The sequence below is a fragment of the Schistocerca piceifrons genome, chromosome 3 (assembly GCF_021461385.2).
Source record: "Schistocerca piceifrons isolate TAMUIC-IGC-003096 chromosome 3, iqSchPice1.1, whole genome shotgun sequence".
In the NCBI taxonomy this organism is placed as follows: domain Eukaryota; kingdom Metazoa; phylum Arthropoda; class Insecta; order Orthoptera; family Acrididae; genus Schistocerca; species Schistocerca piceifrons.
The window spans coordinates 157,373,344-157,388,286 of NC_060140.1; the positions used below are offsets into that span (position 1 = coordinate 157,373,344).

At 40.7% G+C, this 14,943-nt stretch overlaps 1 non-coding gene across 1 annotated transcript; it reads left to right on the forward strand.

The window, feature by feature from the left end:
* Window positions 1-546: 546 nt before the first annotated feature.
* Window positions 547-621, forward strand: Trnas-cga. Its single transcript has one exon. It is a non-coding gene; the product is annotated as a tRNA-Ser (tRNA).
* The last annotated feature ends 14,322 nt before the right edge of the window (window positions 622-14,943 follow it).

Consider the following 14,943-nt stretch of genomic DNA (forward strand, 5'->3'; position numbering starts at 1 on the left):
ACTTCCTGGCAGATTAAAACTGTGTGCCCGACCGAGACTCGAACTCGGGACCTTTGCCTTTCGCGGGCAAGTGCTCTACCAACTGAGCTACCGAAGCACGACTCACGCCCGGTACTCACAGCTTTACTTCTGCCAGTACCTCGTCTCCTACCTTCCAAACTTTACAGAAGCTCTTCTGCGAACCTTACAGAACTAGCACTCCTGAAAGAAAGGATACTGCAGAGACATGGCTTAGCCACAGCCTGGGGGATGTTTCCAGAATGAGATTCTCACTCTGCAGCGAAAGGTAAAGGTCCCGAGATCGAGTCTCGGTCGGGCACACAGTTTTAATCTGCCAGGAAGTTTCATATCAGCGCACACTCCGCTGCAGAGTGAGAATCTCATTCTGGAAACATCCCCCAGGCTGTGGCTAATCCATGTCTCTGCAGTATCCTTTCTTTCAGGAGTGCTAGTTCTGTAAGGTTCGCAGAAGAGCTTCTGTAGAGTTTGGAAGGTAGGAGACGAGGTACTGGCAGAAGTAAAGCTGTGAGTACCGGGCGTGAGTCGTGCTTCGGTGGCTCAGTTGGTAGAGCACTTGCCCGCGAAAGGCAAAGGTCCCGAGTTCGAGTCTCGGTCGGGCACACAGTTTTAATCTGCCAGGAAGTCTCATATCAGCGCACACTCCGCTGCAGAGTGAGAATCTCATTCTGGAAACATCCCCCAGGCTGTGGCTAAGCCATGTCTCTGCAGTATCCTTTCTTTCAGGAGTGCTAGTTCTGTAAGGTTCGCAGAAGAGCTTCTGTAAAATTTGGAAGGTAGGAGACGAGGTACTGGCAGAAGTAAAGCTGTGAGTACCGGGCGTGAGTCGTGCTTCGGTAGCTCAGTTGGTAGAGCACTTGCCCACGAAAGGCAAAGGTCCCGAGTTCGAGTCTCGGTCGGGCACACAGTTTTAATCTGCCAGGAAGTTTCATATCAGCGCACACTCCGCTGCAGAGTGAGAATCTCATTCTGGAAACATCCCCCAGGCTGTGGCTAAGCCATGTCTCTGCAGTATCCTTTCTTTCAGGAGTGCTAGATCTGTAAGGTTCGCAGAAGACCTTCTGTAAAGTTTGGAAGGTAGGAGACGAGGTACTGGCAGAAGTAAAGCTGTGAGTACCGGGCGTGAGTCGTGCTTCGGTAGCTCAGTTGGTAGAGCACTTGCCCGCGAAAGGCAAAGGTCCCGAGTTCGAGTCTCGGTCGGGCACACAGTTTTAATCTGCCAGGAAGTTTCATATCAGCGCACACTCCGCTGCAGAGTGAGAATCTCATTCTGGAAATATATAAGTTCTTTGAATCAAACTTACTTGTGGAAACATTTTGAATATGGACTTTAACATAGAGGCCCTCTATGTATATTATTTGGAACATTTAGACTATCAGTTATTAGAAGTAAATACGTTCAGAAACCATCTTCTGACATATCTTTGTTATTTCACTGTCGAATAGTATTTCAAATCTGAATGCTATTCACTATCTTTGTAGATAGCGTCACAGATGAGACATTTTCATTTTGGCGGCATCATCTGTGATCGTAAACAAAGAAAGCTACTATGTTCCCTGGAAAACATCACAGTAATACATCGCACTACATATCATCAGAGAGTATGCTATTCCATATCGAGTTCGTAATTTTACTATTTGGTTTCTGGTGTTTTCACTACTTGCAGAACTTGACGTCCGGGACTACTATTTTCATTAGTGTTAGAAGCACACTGTACAAACACAGCTGCACAGAGAACATGGTCAGCAAACACGGCATCAGAGTACGGGCAAAAGCTGTTCCGTGGTGACGTCATTCGTCGCGGCTTTGCGGGTTGCGTCAACACGTAATTAAACGTCACGGCAGGAACAGCATTCGGAGAGCAGCACGCAATGGCTCTGTGAGATGCTGTCTGCGATGGTCGTTCTGCTTCTTGCACGTCCCAACGAGCTGACAGATGAGTACGGTTCTCAGTATCACCGTTGCTTTCAGATTCAGTTTTTACTGCAGTACGTCCATGTTTATGCAGAGTCGCTATGCTGATCCCAAAAACGTCGTATTGTGAAAATCTTCAGATTTTCAGTTATTCGTAATATATTGAACTCCCGGTTCCGTGGAACCCATTGACAGTCAGCTTTTTTTGAGTCACGTCTCTTCTCCTTTGCCAAACTTTTCATCTGAAAGTAGCAATTACATATGACGTCCTCAGTTATTTGCTGGATGTACTCCAATCTCTGTTTCGTCTACAGCTCTTACCTTCTACAGCTCCCTCTGCTACCGTGAAGGCTATTCCCTGATATGTTATCCGATATCCTATCATGCTGTCCCTTCTTCTGCTCAGTGTATTCCATTTATTCCTTTCCTCGCCGATTCTACAGAGAACTTGTTTCCGTGCCTTACCAGTGTAGCTAATTTTGAACATTTGGAACAACGTTTCAAATACTTCTATTTTATTAATTTTCTCAACTCCGTGATCCAAAATTTAGATCTTTGTCGCTGTTCTCATTTCTTCTACTTGCTGCTGCTTTCGCCTCTCTTCGACTTACTGTCGATCCATATTTTATACGTCTTACACTGAACATCCCATTCCACAGATACAGTAACGTTCTTCAGATTCCCTGAGGGTAGCAATGTTGACAGCAAATCGTAACACTGGAACCATTTCACCGTAAAATTTAATCCCACTCTTAACCTTTCTTTTATTTCCATCATTGCTTCTTCCGTGTATAGATTTAACAGCAAGGGCGAAAGAGTACATCCATATCGTACACTATTTTTAAATAGAGCTCTTTATTCTTGGTCTTCAGACCTTAAAAATTAGATCTGTGGTAATGTCTTATGGGACCAAACTGCTGAGGTCATCGGTACCTAACCCTAAACACTACTTAATGTAACATAAACTAAATTACACTATTGACAACACACACACACCCATGCCCGACGGAGAACTCGAACCACCGACAGGGAGAGCCGCACGGACCGTCACAAGCCGCCCGAGACCGTGCGACTACCCCGCTTTCAGGCCATATACTTCCCTCTTGGTTATTTTACATATTTTATAGTACCCACATTCACTATAACTTACGCATATATGTCTAAGAATTTCGAATATCTCGAACCATTTTACATTGTCGAACGCTTCTTCCAAGTCGACAAATCAAATGAACGTGCCTTGGTATTCCATTAATCTACCTTCCACTATAAGCCGCAACGTCAAAGCTGCCTCTCTGAAGCCTTTATCTTCCATAAAGCCAACGTATCGACATCTAACAGATTCTCAGTTTTCCTTTTCTATTTTCTGTAAATTATTCTTGTCAGCAACTCAGATACTGGTGTTAATAAGCAGAATGTGTGATGATTCTTGCACATTTCGCCTCTTGCTGTCATCGTAATTGTGAGAACGATGTTTCTCCGAATGTCTCACATCACAGGTTCCTACATCCTGCACAACTTCCAACAAAGAGTTTAGAAGCTATGATGGAATTTTATCCATCGGTTATGCCTTATTTGATCTTAAGTCATACGAAGCTCTTTTAATTTCGGATCCTAGTACTGCATCCCCGATCTCATGTCAGTCAATGATTCCTCTTTTGTCACGCAGTCAGCAAAGTTCACAGTAGTATTCCCACTTACCGGTTCTTTCCTCTGGATTTACTAGTCGAGTTCAAATTGCACAGTTATTGCTGCCGTCTTTGTTTTTAATTTCACCGAAGAAACTGATATGTCGTGATATACTTAAAACTTTTTAACTAGTGAGACTGGAGGTCCTTTAACGGGTGTTTACCAGGGATGTTGGGTGTTTTAACGTACCTTGTGGTTTCTCCGTCCTTTATTCATAAATGCTGACGACCGTAGCATGCAAACAGCCCACCAGCGTGCCATTTCTGAGATGCTCATTCCCAAGCTCAGAGCTGTATCAATATGAACTTTGTCGAGATCCCTTACGTCAGTGGATTTCGCCATTTGCGTGACTTGTCGTCACTAAAACACCTTCCTTACCGTGTCGCATGCCCGTGACACCATGTAGCATTTAACGTAGTTTTGGGAAACAGTGACAAAGTTTTGCAGCATCATTTTATGTGACGAAGCATAAGTTTACCGCAGTAATATGTAAGAAATTATTATACAGCTTTTATAAAATTGTTATATTTTGCTTTCGAGTTTCTCAGCTTTTTGTGTTGTTCACAATCTGCTTGAAACCCGTTAAATCATTCGTACATTTCTAGAACCTATTAACTCATGTGTAATGTACAGTGCGATCTTTTATTCGTAATTAAACTATAGCACTCCGTGGAAAACAAGGGATGAAGATTCCAACGTAGCTCACCTGACGTTCCCCGATCTTGTTATTTCCTAAGAAAGTAAACTTTTCTGAGAAGATATACTAGAATGAATACAGATTTTTATTTTGTGTAATTTACAGCTATATCCATTTAGTCCAGAAGACTTACGTTCCATAAAAATGTTATTTTATACACTAATCAGAAGAATCAGTGCAATGGCTCGCTTTAGGCTCCTGCTATACTAGCCATAGGGTTGCTACAGATGAAATCACAAATACTTGTTTTCTTGATACGAGTCTGCATGATTATGGGCACTGCTATGGTGTTGTTTCGAGGCTGGCATCAATTAGTAGACGTACGTCTTCAGCACAAAAATCAACTGTCACACAGAATCATTAGGATCCTGTTGAGACTTTTGCCATTACCGTCTATAATGTCGGGGCATTGGGCTTTTGGGGAGCACGTTGAAAAAATTATCTCTGTATGCTATATGTACTTTGGCGATTTTATTGAAAGATTTTATAGCTTGACCAAAGTTTTTTGATTGTCACTGATCTACAGAATACGTAAGTTTCCTTGACGCTTGCCACTCTGCTTGTAACTGCTGATAGTCTGTACCAGTTGACACTGGGTGTTGCTGCTGTAACTATTAGGCAATGCTCGTACTCAGATTATTGTTTCACATTGTGCTATGGCCTTAATTTGATTTCTTTTGAGTTTAATTGTTACAGATAAGTGTCACACGTGAAACTTTGTTACTTTTGTGCCTCAGTTCCTTTACGACAAGTGGTCAGAATGTAGCACGAGCTGCAGACGTTAGTAGAAATGCCGCAGATGCTCCCAGCACAATATTCCTCGGCCCGCACCCACAATTGTTATTACTCTTCCTTCCCTGCACTGGCCTCTGACACAACTCAAGAAAAGTTGGACACGCTATAGTCTTCTAACTATTAAAATCAACTTTACAGCGTGTATTGATAGTTGCAGCAGTGACTCAATACTGTTATCGTCAAATTAAACGATAGATCCCCACATTCAGCGATTAGCACGTTTGTCAGCTATCAAATATATTTGAATATACGAGGAGCAACTTTTCAAAATGTGATTATGTACACTGGTGGACAAAATAGAGTTTGATATGAAATCCGGTATTTTATTACCCGCTCTACACACTCCTGCAATCAGATTGTGTCCAAACGCATTTTAACATCTTCAAAAAGAGCGCTGAAAAGTAGCACATGCAAAAGTAACATTTTGTCATCCACTGTGATTGAATCAAACTGCATTAAGTCCAACAGTTGGCTTTATTTTGTTTTATTAAGCTGTGTTGGCAACAATGTAAGACTGGCAGACTTCAGCGAAACCCTTTAACTGACCAACAATGAGTGGTTAATATTCCTTTTCAGTATTACAGCGTTGTTGTGTATAAAAGTTTATCATTCTGTCTGTTTGACTTGTAGACGTCAGACGTAAAAGCGTTGTTGTGCTAAGATGGAGACATAATAGCAAGTGAATGTATGACTGTCGGAGAGGAAATGAAGAGCAAATCAGAAAGGGAATTAGGGTATGAAAATATGTAAGAGTCAAGAGTGATAAAATTACCGTTATCGCAAAACTATACAAATTAATCTAGTTGTACTTACCAGTATAATTATTTCTCCAGTAATTTTATATTGTCAGGTATCGGGATAAGGATCCTCATCTCATGACCCTCGAACCTTCTTGCCAGCAGAAAGAAGGACGCTTTTACTGTTGTTCGATTCCTGTTAACGGTCTACACAAGACTAAGTGGGTAGTGTTTGGTAAGTTAGACAAAAAGGAACAAGATAAAAGGCTTTCCTTCCTTCTTAATGTGAGCAGTCCTAAGCGCAGGAGAGTACGGAATGATCCGAAAAATAAACCAACTGTTCTAACAGTACAGTATCATGTAAGTAAACAATCGTCAAATTTATGATTTCTTACTATGATAAAACGTTTTAGAGGAATAATATTCTAATTGCTAATTTTAATGCTTTTCATGTTTATACCAAAGGTGGTAGGGTTCCTTTGTGTGCTGCTTTCTTCAGGAAGCTTTTTGGCATTGGTCAAAGAAGAATGCATACCACTGCTTATGGCCTTAAAACAGGTGAAGGAGTGCTTGACAAGAGAGGATGAGACCATGAAGCTGGAAGTATAGTGCAAAAAGGAAACAGGTAACTGAATTCATTTCACTTCTACAAGCAAGGGAGAGTCACTACCCCAGAAGTAAGAGCCAGTGCCTGTATCTGCCAAGTGACCTGAGTGTAAAATAACTGTTCATCATGTATAAAAATTCAGTCACATATGATCTGAAAGTGAAGAAAACAATTTGTACGAAAATATTTGATACCAAATTTAATCTAGGTTTTGGAACTCCAGCAAGTGGTACCTGTAGCTTCTGCCATAGAACGTATCACCAAATGAAAACTGCTACAGACATCAACACAAAGAATAAGGTAATGATTGAAACTGGGTCACATAAATTAAGAGCTAGAGCTTTTTACATATTAATGAAGCAAACGTAAGACTGTAGCCTGACATTTTCCTTTGATTTACAGCAGGTACAACCTCTCCCAAAATTATCTATTGGTCAAGCATGCTATGCAAGACAGATATCTCTGTACTCGTTTTGTGTAACAAATGTGGCAGGTACAGAACCTACATTTTACATTTGGAATGAAATGCAGGCAGGTAGAAGGTCACAAGAAAATTCCTTGTCCATCAACGATTTCGTAAAGAAATTGACCACTGACGCCTGTCACACTTCTCAGATAGTTCGCAGATGGATGTACTGGCCAAAACAAAGTCAGCACGTTATTCATGCAACTGCGTTCTGGTTATTCAAAGAATCTCCAATGTATGTGACTGGTGGACTTCCCTGCTTTCCAGTTCGAGGACATTCCTTTTTACCTCCTGACAGAGAATTTTGACGAGTAGGAAAAAAACTTCGTAAAATTTCAGAAACAATGAATCCAAACACGTACCAGGTTGTTTATGGAGAAGTGGACGAAACAAGGATTTTAGGGAAAGACTGGGAAATATTTGATTTCAAGGAGCTAAGTACAATTTTGAGGCTTGTAGATGTGATCAGTGATCTGAAAAGGACCCATCTGATGAAATATATGGTAAGTGAAAGGGTAACTTATGTAAAAATCAAAACTCACATCACCTTAAAAGCGCTTTTTCCATTAGGTAAACATGGATAATGCTTGAAGAAAGTATCAAATGTCTCCAAAGTATCATCACTGATGAGGCTGAAACAAGAAAAGAAAGATGATGTGGAAAAACTAGTAACCCTCAGATATAAAAACAACTGGAGAGAAAACAAAATACTTCAATTTTCCACTCAGACTATCAGCCTCCCATGTAACGGATTTACTGTCGAAGATATTGTTTGTCACTGTATAGAAGAGGAGCCTGTTTTGGGAAAAATATTGTGAATTTTGTTGTTGTAAATAAAGCACATCTTTTGTGCGTACTTCTGGTGTTAAAATGTTTTATTGAATGCTAAGAAATGTATTTTCAAACAATAAAAAGTATTTTTACCAGTTCTATGTCACTGAAAACTAATCAAAACGCATTATATCCAAAATAGCTTACATCAAAAGGCAGATTGTCCAATAGAACTCAACAGAACGCAGTTTGTCCATCACTAAAGTGCTCATAGCTTGAAAGTATAAAAAGCAGTTTCCTTGTATTAAACACATTTTGATCAACTGCCCTACCTGAGTATGTAGTGTAAAATTCGTAAAAATTTATCGAATATTTTTTGTGGTAAACGTGTTCCGGTTCTCCTGAAAAATTTACTTTTTGGGACATAGCTCCTTATACACTGAGCGACTTTCTAAAACTCGTTTGGTGAGAAGACTATCGTTTATTCCGTTTATAGCAGCCCTACGGTAACAGAGGCTCCAGCATTGTGGCATTACTATTTTCGTTAAAACGACGTTGGCAACAGTACTGGAAATCGTTGTTTTCACACTTGGCTCTATTGTCGGCGTACAGGTGTCTTACTTGCGGTGTGTTTCAGACTGAAGTATTGTGCTTGTTTTCATTTATTCACTTAAGAACCAGAAGTAAATTAACACTATTACTTACATTGCTATTTAAGGCTTTCCGTATCGTCTAAACGTATTTTATAGGTGTTTAAATTACATATATCAAGGAAAATGTTGGGTTATGCTCATAAAGCTAGTTCAAAGAACGATTAGAAAAACGCAAACACGACGAGAAATTTGTGAAAGTGCTGGAGAAAATAAGAATTTAGTACGCAGCTACTTTTTGCCACAGGATAATCCAGTATCAAATGTAAGTAATAATTCAAAGTCAGCGGAAACAGAAACTTGTTCCGAACCAACTGCATCTGATGCAGCCATTTTGCCACCTGACGAAGGAGAGGTAAGAGAAGAAAAGTTTGAGTCTGATGGACGTATTGACTGACTGGAATCCGAACAGACTTGAGCAATGGCCATATCAATTTAATAATAGCGATCCGGACGTGACTCTTAGAAAGGCCGTTTCCAGAATTTGAGCAGCTCAACAGTTTTCCAACGAACTAAGTAGAAAATTTACCAAGCAACACTTTTATTCCAAATGCTCTAACAACAAATTTGAAATAAAAAGAGACTGTCTACTGTAGTGACGGCAAGAAAAAACTCTTCTGTTGGCCATGTTTATTACTTCAGAATAATTCTAAACGGCCTGTTACATCGGGGTCGGCTAAACTAGACGAAGTATTTGATCACACAAAAAGAATTAGCAAAGAGCTGTATTCTTGCTGCTGATGAGAATAGTTTGTTACATAAAAATAATTATTTAGCATGGAGACAATATGAATGAAGCCTAATAGTTCGAAGTGTTTATTCCATGTTCCAGAAATTATTTCTGAGAGAAAGAGACTTTACGTGAGCTGTTAAAATTAATTTTAGATGTCGCTGTCTTCCTAGCCTCACGAGATTTGACTTTTGGGGTAAGTGCTCACGAGTTAGGAGGGACCGATGATGGTAACCTCTTATGTTCCATGGAGTTACTGGCTAAATACGACCCATTTTTAAGAGAACATACAATTTATATTAAAATCTGTGAAGAGAAACATTATTAAAACCGCTCTATTTTAGAGAGCACAGAACAAGCGTTTACCTTTGTGTAGGATTAACATGTTAAAGAATATCTCATAAGAAAAGCAAGAAGGTCTGATTCACTTATTTGCGCTGCTGCTCCAAACGTGTCTCAGACAGAACACAATGTTCTGATTTTAAGGTACGTTTTTGTAACAAATGTGAATCTAAATGTGAAACGCATGAGAGGTTCCATGAATATTTTGATTTTCAGAAAAAGACAGTTGATGCAATTGGCAATGGTGACAAAGATGTCTTTAATGAGCATGGAAGTAATTTTCGGCTCTAGCGTGGTGAATACTTTGCTGATGGAGCAAATATGGCTGGGCAAATGAAAGGTGTGGAAGCGAAAATTAGAGATACTTCTTCGCTGGTAACATTTTCTCCTTGTGCACTTTGGACTCTGAATTTAGTAGCATTACAATCTGCAAGAATTGTACAGCTGAACCAGCTGTACAATTTCTTCAGTGCAAGCGCACAGAGAAGCCAAGGTTACTTAAATACACTGCCGGTCCATCTCTTCATGGCCTTTCTGAAACAGAATGGAACAGGTGAACTCAGGCATAGAGAACGATAGCAGAAAGATTACCAGAAGAAACAGGTGCATTAAAAGACGCAGGAAGTCAGTGGAGTTTTTCTCGTGATGGGGTAGCAGAAGTAAACGGGCTGATCAATTATTTCTCTGAAACATGGTTCTCTTGAAGGTTTGATGGAGCATTTTAGACTACATAAACATAAGAAGTTTCATCCTGCAGTCAATAGATGTAATCCTTGATACTGAAGTGAAAAATATTAAATCTCCGACGGTTAACGAAGTATGTAAAAGCACTCCGGCCTGAATTATTGAGCAGAGCTACAGAAAATGGCTACTGAGGGAAGTTTAGGAAGGGATGGGAAGGTTCCCGCTGAAGAATCTAATTAATGTGGTACTGAAGCACCAGACACACTCCGGCATGTTAAAAACTTGTGCAGCTTTTGAACAGATTCTCAGAATATTTACAATTTTAGATGTTAGTGTAAGGTTAAGAAATTAATTAAAACTTACTGATGATTTGAGTGAAAATCCTATGAAATGCACACAAACGATTTAAGTCAGTGAGTGCACCTACTTTTCCCCATTTGACAAACCCAAAAGAATACAAACTGCTTCTATTACTTCTTCTAAAAGATATTTATAAGTTGAGATTACAACTGCATTTCCTGAACTTTTCATTGCACTCAGGATTTTCATTACCCTATTTGTGACTTCCTTCACCCGAGAGGGGATTTAGTAAATTAGCATTAATCGAAAATCATTTAACTTCAACCTTAGGACAAGGGAAACCTAATCATCTAGCACTATTACCAATAGTGCTTGAATTTACTTCTAAAATGAGCTTAGTGATGTAGTCGATAATTTCATCAGCTGCAAGAATTGATGCTTCACTGTTACACCAACTGTTGTACGTAATTGTCCAGCTAACAAAATGGTTACAACCAGGATTTGTAAATCGAGATAACAAAGTAATGCAGGTCTGTTTAAAAAATGGCTCTGAGCACTATGGGACTTAACTTCTGAGGTCATCACTCCCCTAGAACCTAGAACTACTTAAACCTAACTAACCTAAGGACATCACATACATCCATGCCCTAGGCAGGATTCGAACCTACGACCGTAGCGGTCGCGCGGTTCCAGACTGTAGCTCCTAGAACCGCTCGGCCTCTGCGGTCGGCTAGATCTGTTTATTTTAGTAGCTGTAACTACTATTATTATTATCATTATTACTATTATTATTATTATGTGTAGTAATATCTATATCTATTGATGTACGATACATTCAACTGATAAATAATTATTGGCAGTACTTCGTGCAGGCATTATTTATTTGCTGGTCACATGTAAAACAACTCACAAGAATAAATTTTTGTGGTAAAGAACTATGGGCTCAGAAGGGGCTCTCACATAACTTTGTCAAAGGAAATCTAGGGGCTGCACGGACGTCTTCTCCGGTCAGGAAGGAGGAGCGTAGAGTGCAGTGAGGCAGGTCGGTTGGTGCGCTGGGCGCTAATGACACGAAATTAGCGGAAAACGATTTTATTACATTAAAATTTACAACACGTATTCTTCTCTGTTTCAGCGCCCAAGCCAACGACAGTCCAACGCACAGCCTGAGAACGTGGTGACGCTGTCTCAGCAATCTGTGCAGAACATCGCCCTGTGACGTCCTGCTCACGCGGTGCAGTGTCGGACGAGTGGCGGATCTCGTTGACGGCCGGCGAAGCCCATAGAACATGCGTCACTGCCCAAGAGAGCGACGGCATATTACTGAAGTACTTTAGTAGACATCTAAGGTGTGTGCTGAGACAATCTGTCAGTAGTTCTGCACGTTACACAGATGAACAACAGCAAAGCTCTTCCACCAAGGAAGGACGGGGATGTCGATGACTTCTTAAAGGTACAAGTCGAGGCAGAGTGTATAGCGCACTTCCTGAATACTGCGACAGGTGGACGGTGTGCAGAAGCCTCCAAATCACTTCTTCAGTGGTTGCGACGTCAACGGTTGCCAGTGAAGGGTACTGCAGATCAGACAGGTAGCAGTCTAGAAGGCAGAAGTCATTTTGGAAACCGGTAGCAGCACATCACACTATTTAAATCACATCACATTTAAATCACATCACACTTTTTAAATCCGGGTTCCTAAATCTCTGTCTTGCCATTATATAATCTATCTGAAACCTTCCAGTATCTCCAGGCCCAGTCCATGTATACAACCTTCCTTCATGAGTCTTGAACCAAGTGTTAGCTATGATTAAGTTTAAGTTATGCTCTGTGCAAAATTCCACCAGGCGTCTTCCGCTTTCGTTCCTTCCCCTCATTCCATATTCACCTACTACGTTTCCTTCTCTTACTTTTCGTACCATCGAATTCCAGTCACCCATGACTATTACATTTTCGTCTCCCTTCCCTGTCTGAATAATTTCTTTCATCTCATCATACACTTAAGTAGTTTCAAATAAACTTTTAAAATATAATTACAACCTAAACCATTTGTGTGTACCTCCAGCACTACTTTATATGTGTATGTATGTATGCATGTATGTATTGAAGTGGGGACCTAGAAACGACGGAGAGGCTTCATCCCCACCGTAGCCCTCAGTGGTACACAGCCCCAGCACAGGCTGCAGCAGTCCACGCACTGCACCGCCGCCCCACACCGAACCTAGGGTTATTGTGCGTTGCGGCCCTGAAGAGGACCTCCTGGGAAAGTCTAATTCCAGATGAGTGTAACCCCGCTGTTTGCGAGGTACAGTAATTATGATGTACGCGTACGTGGAGACAGCGTTTGCGCAACAATCGCCGACATAGTGTAGCCGAGGCGGAATAAGGGGAACCAGACCGCATTCGCCTAGGCAGATGGAAATCCGTCTTAAAAACCATCGACAGGTTTGCCAGTACACCGGACCTCAACACTAATCCGCCGGGCGGATTTGTGCCGGGTACCGGAACGGCTTCGCTCTCGAGAAGCTGTGCGTTACACCGCACGGCTAGCCCGGCGGGCTCTTCATATACGTACTACGCCATTTATGTAGATAGAGATCTCACCATTAAATCCTCGCCTCATGTCAACTGTAATTACTACAAGTATATCAATTATCCTGCACCGCACCTTTGAATTCAACTATGGCAATATACAAACTTTTTCTCCATCTTCCTTCATAGCTAACACATCTTGTACTGCTTGAAACTACCTAGGTTTGTTGTCATTTGCTCTTCATGAGAAAATTTTTCTTTATTAGTACTTAAGTTCTAAGTTTTAGAGTCCAGCTGAACTTGCTTTGTTAAACAATATCCAGTAACTCTAGCACTATGATATCAGTGCACAACCTTCCTTTCTTATATGGAATACTTGGGACCACGTCACCCCTTTTTGTAGCTTTCTTTTGTGCATTATACGATAAGGTTGCATGTGGTTTGTGCCGTACAGACCCTTAATACCGCAGCTTTTGGATGAGGCATTTCCAGAACCTACTATGGTATTTCATATTAGAACTTACCGATCTCCTTACTTAACTTCGATCTCTGACAGACTGGTCTCACCATTATAATTCTCCTACAATCAATTGTGGTTTTTGCGCTCAGGTGTTACACGTACATAACCTTTTGTCAGCGGTAGGTTTCAAATTGTCTCTCACCAGCTGAATTGCAGGAACAGGTGGGCGGCCTCTGCAGTATTGACAACAGCGGCACCCACAATGTAGGTCGCGCAAATAGTTCTACAAAGCTTCCCAAAATCTTTCATTTTTCTTGCCGGAAGGTGCCCTACAGGTCGGACATAGATATTCTAATGTACGTTATGTTATGGTTTTCTAGGAATTTTTCAAATACTGTGCTTACTAACTGACTGCCTTTACGTGATAAAATTCTTTTTGCTATTTGACATTTTATAAAATAGCTTTTTGCTGACACCTAGTTATAGCACGTTAAGTGGTAGCTTTCGAAGGGTTTAGGTGAACATACTGGGACGATCACCAATCACCGCCGGCAGTTACTGTAATCACCTTTCTCTGAGGGCAAAACGCCAAAAGAATACATTTCAATCATATCCCATAACCCTTTTCACATCACTGGATTCGCTGTGAATTTATAAGGAATTTTCGCGTCCCTAACCCTTTGAGAAAGTAAGCAACATCTTATAATGTTTCTCACCGAAGTATCCACGTCCCTAACAGAACTTATTCAAATGCAATACATTTTATTTATTCGAAAATAGCCATACGCTTTACGGATACAACGTATGAGTATTTCTCTCAAATGTTCAAATACGCAAATTCTCCACAGTTCTTTTTTCACGTTGTCCCTCAACTATATTACACTTCCACACGTTCTCCAGTAACTTGACATCTCTTTGGTACATATATAGCTCTGCAAACAGCTGATCACCTCTTATAAGTAATCGTCTTGTGCCTGCGTATTTTTGGTGCAAAATTACTGTACGTCACAACACTTCCATCAATATCTTTACGTTTTAGGACTTGATGCAATATTCAGGTCATTCTCATACATGCAAGCTTGGCACAAATTCATGTGCGTATGGTTCTCTAATGTGTTTTAAATGTGTAAATGCAACGGATATACCCTTCTCTGATTTTAAGATAAATTCATTGAATGTGGCGCAAGAAGTTAAGGTAATTCGGATACCATTGAGCAGAGCCAAGAAGATTGCTATGTGGCTTCATTGTTAGTATTTGTTTAAATTCAATGTCCGCTAAAATATTGCGTTGTGATTGGCTGTGTAATTTAAAGGAGGGATGACCGGGAAGTTATGTTACGATGGTGACATCACAGGTAAGGAGGAGTGGCTTGTGACATCAGTGATAGGAGGGGTGGGAGGGGCAAATAATTATCACATACATGTCCTTCATGGCTTTCAGCACAGAGATGAAGGTTGAAGTGGACCATAGATACTGAAAATTCTAATTATGTCCTTCGTCTGATACTGGCATTACATAAAACATTAACTCTCGCTACCACTCTCTCTCTCTCTCT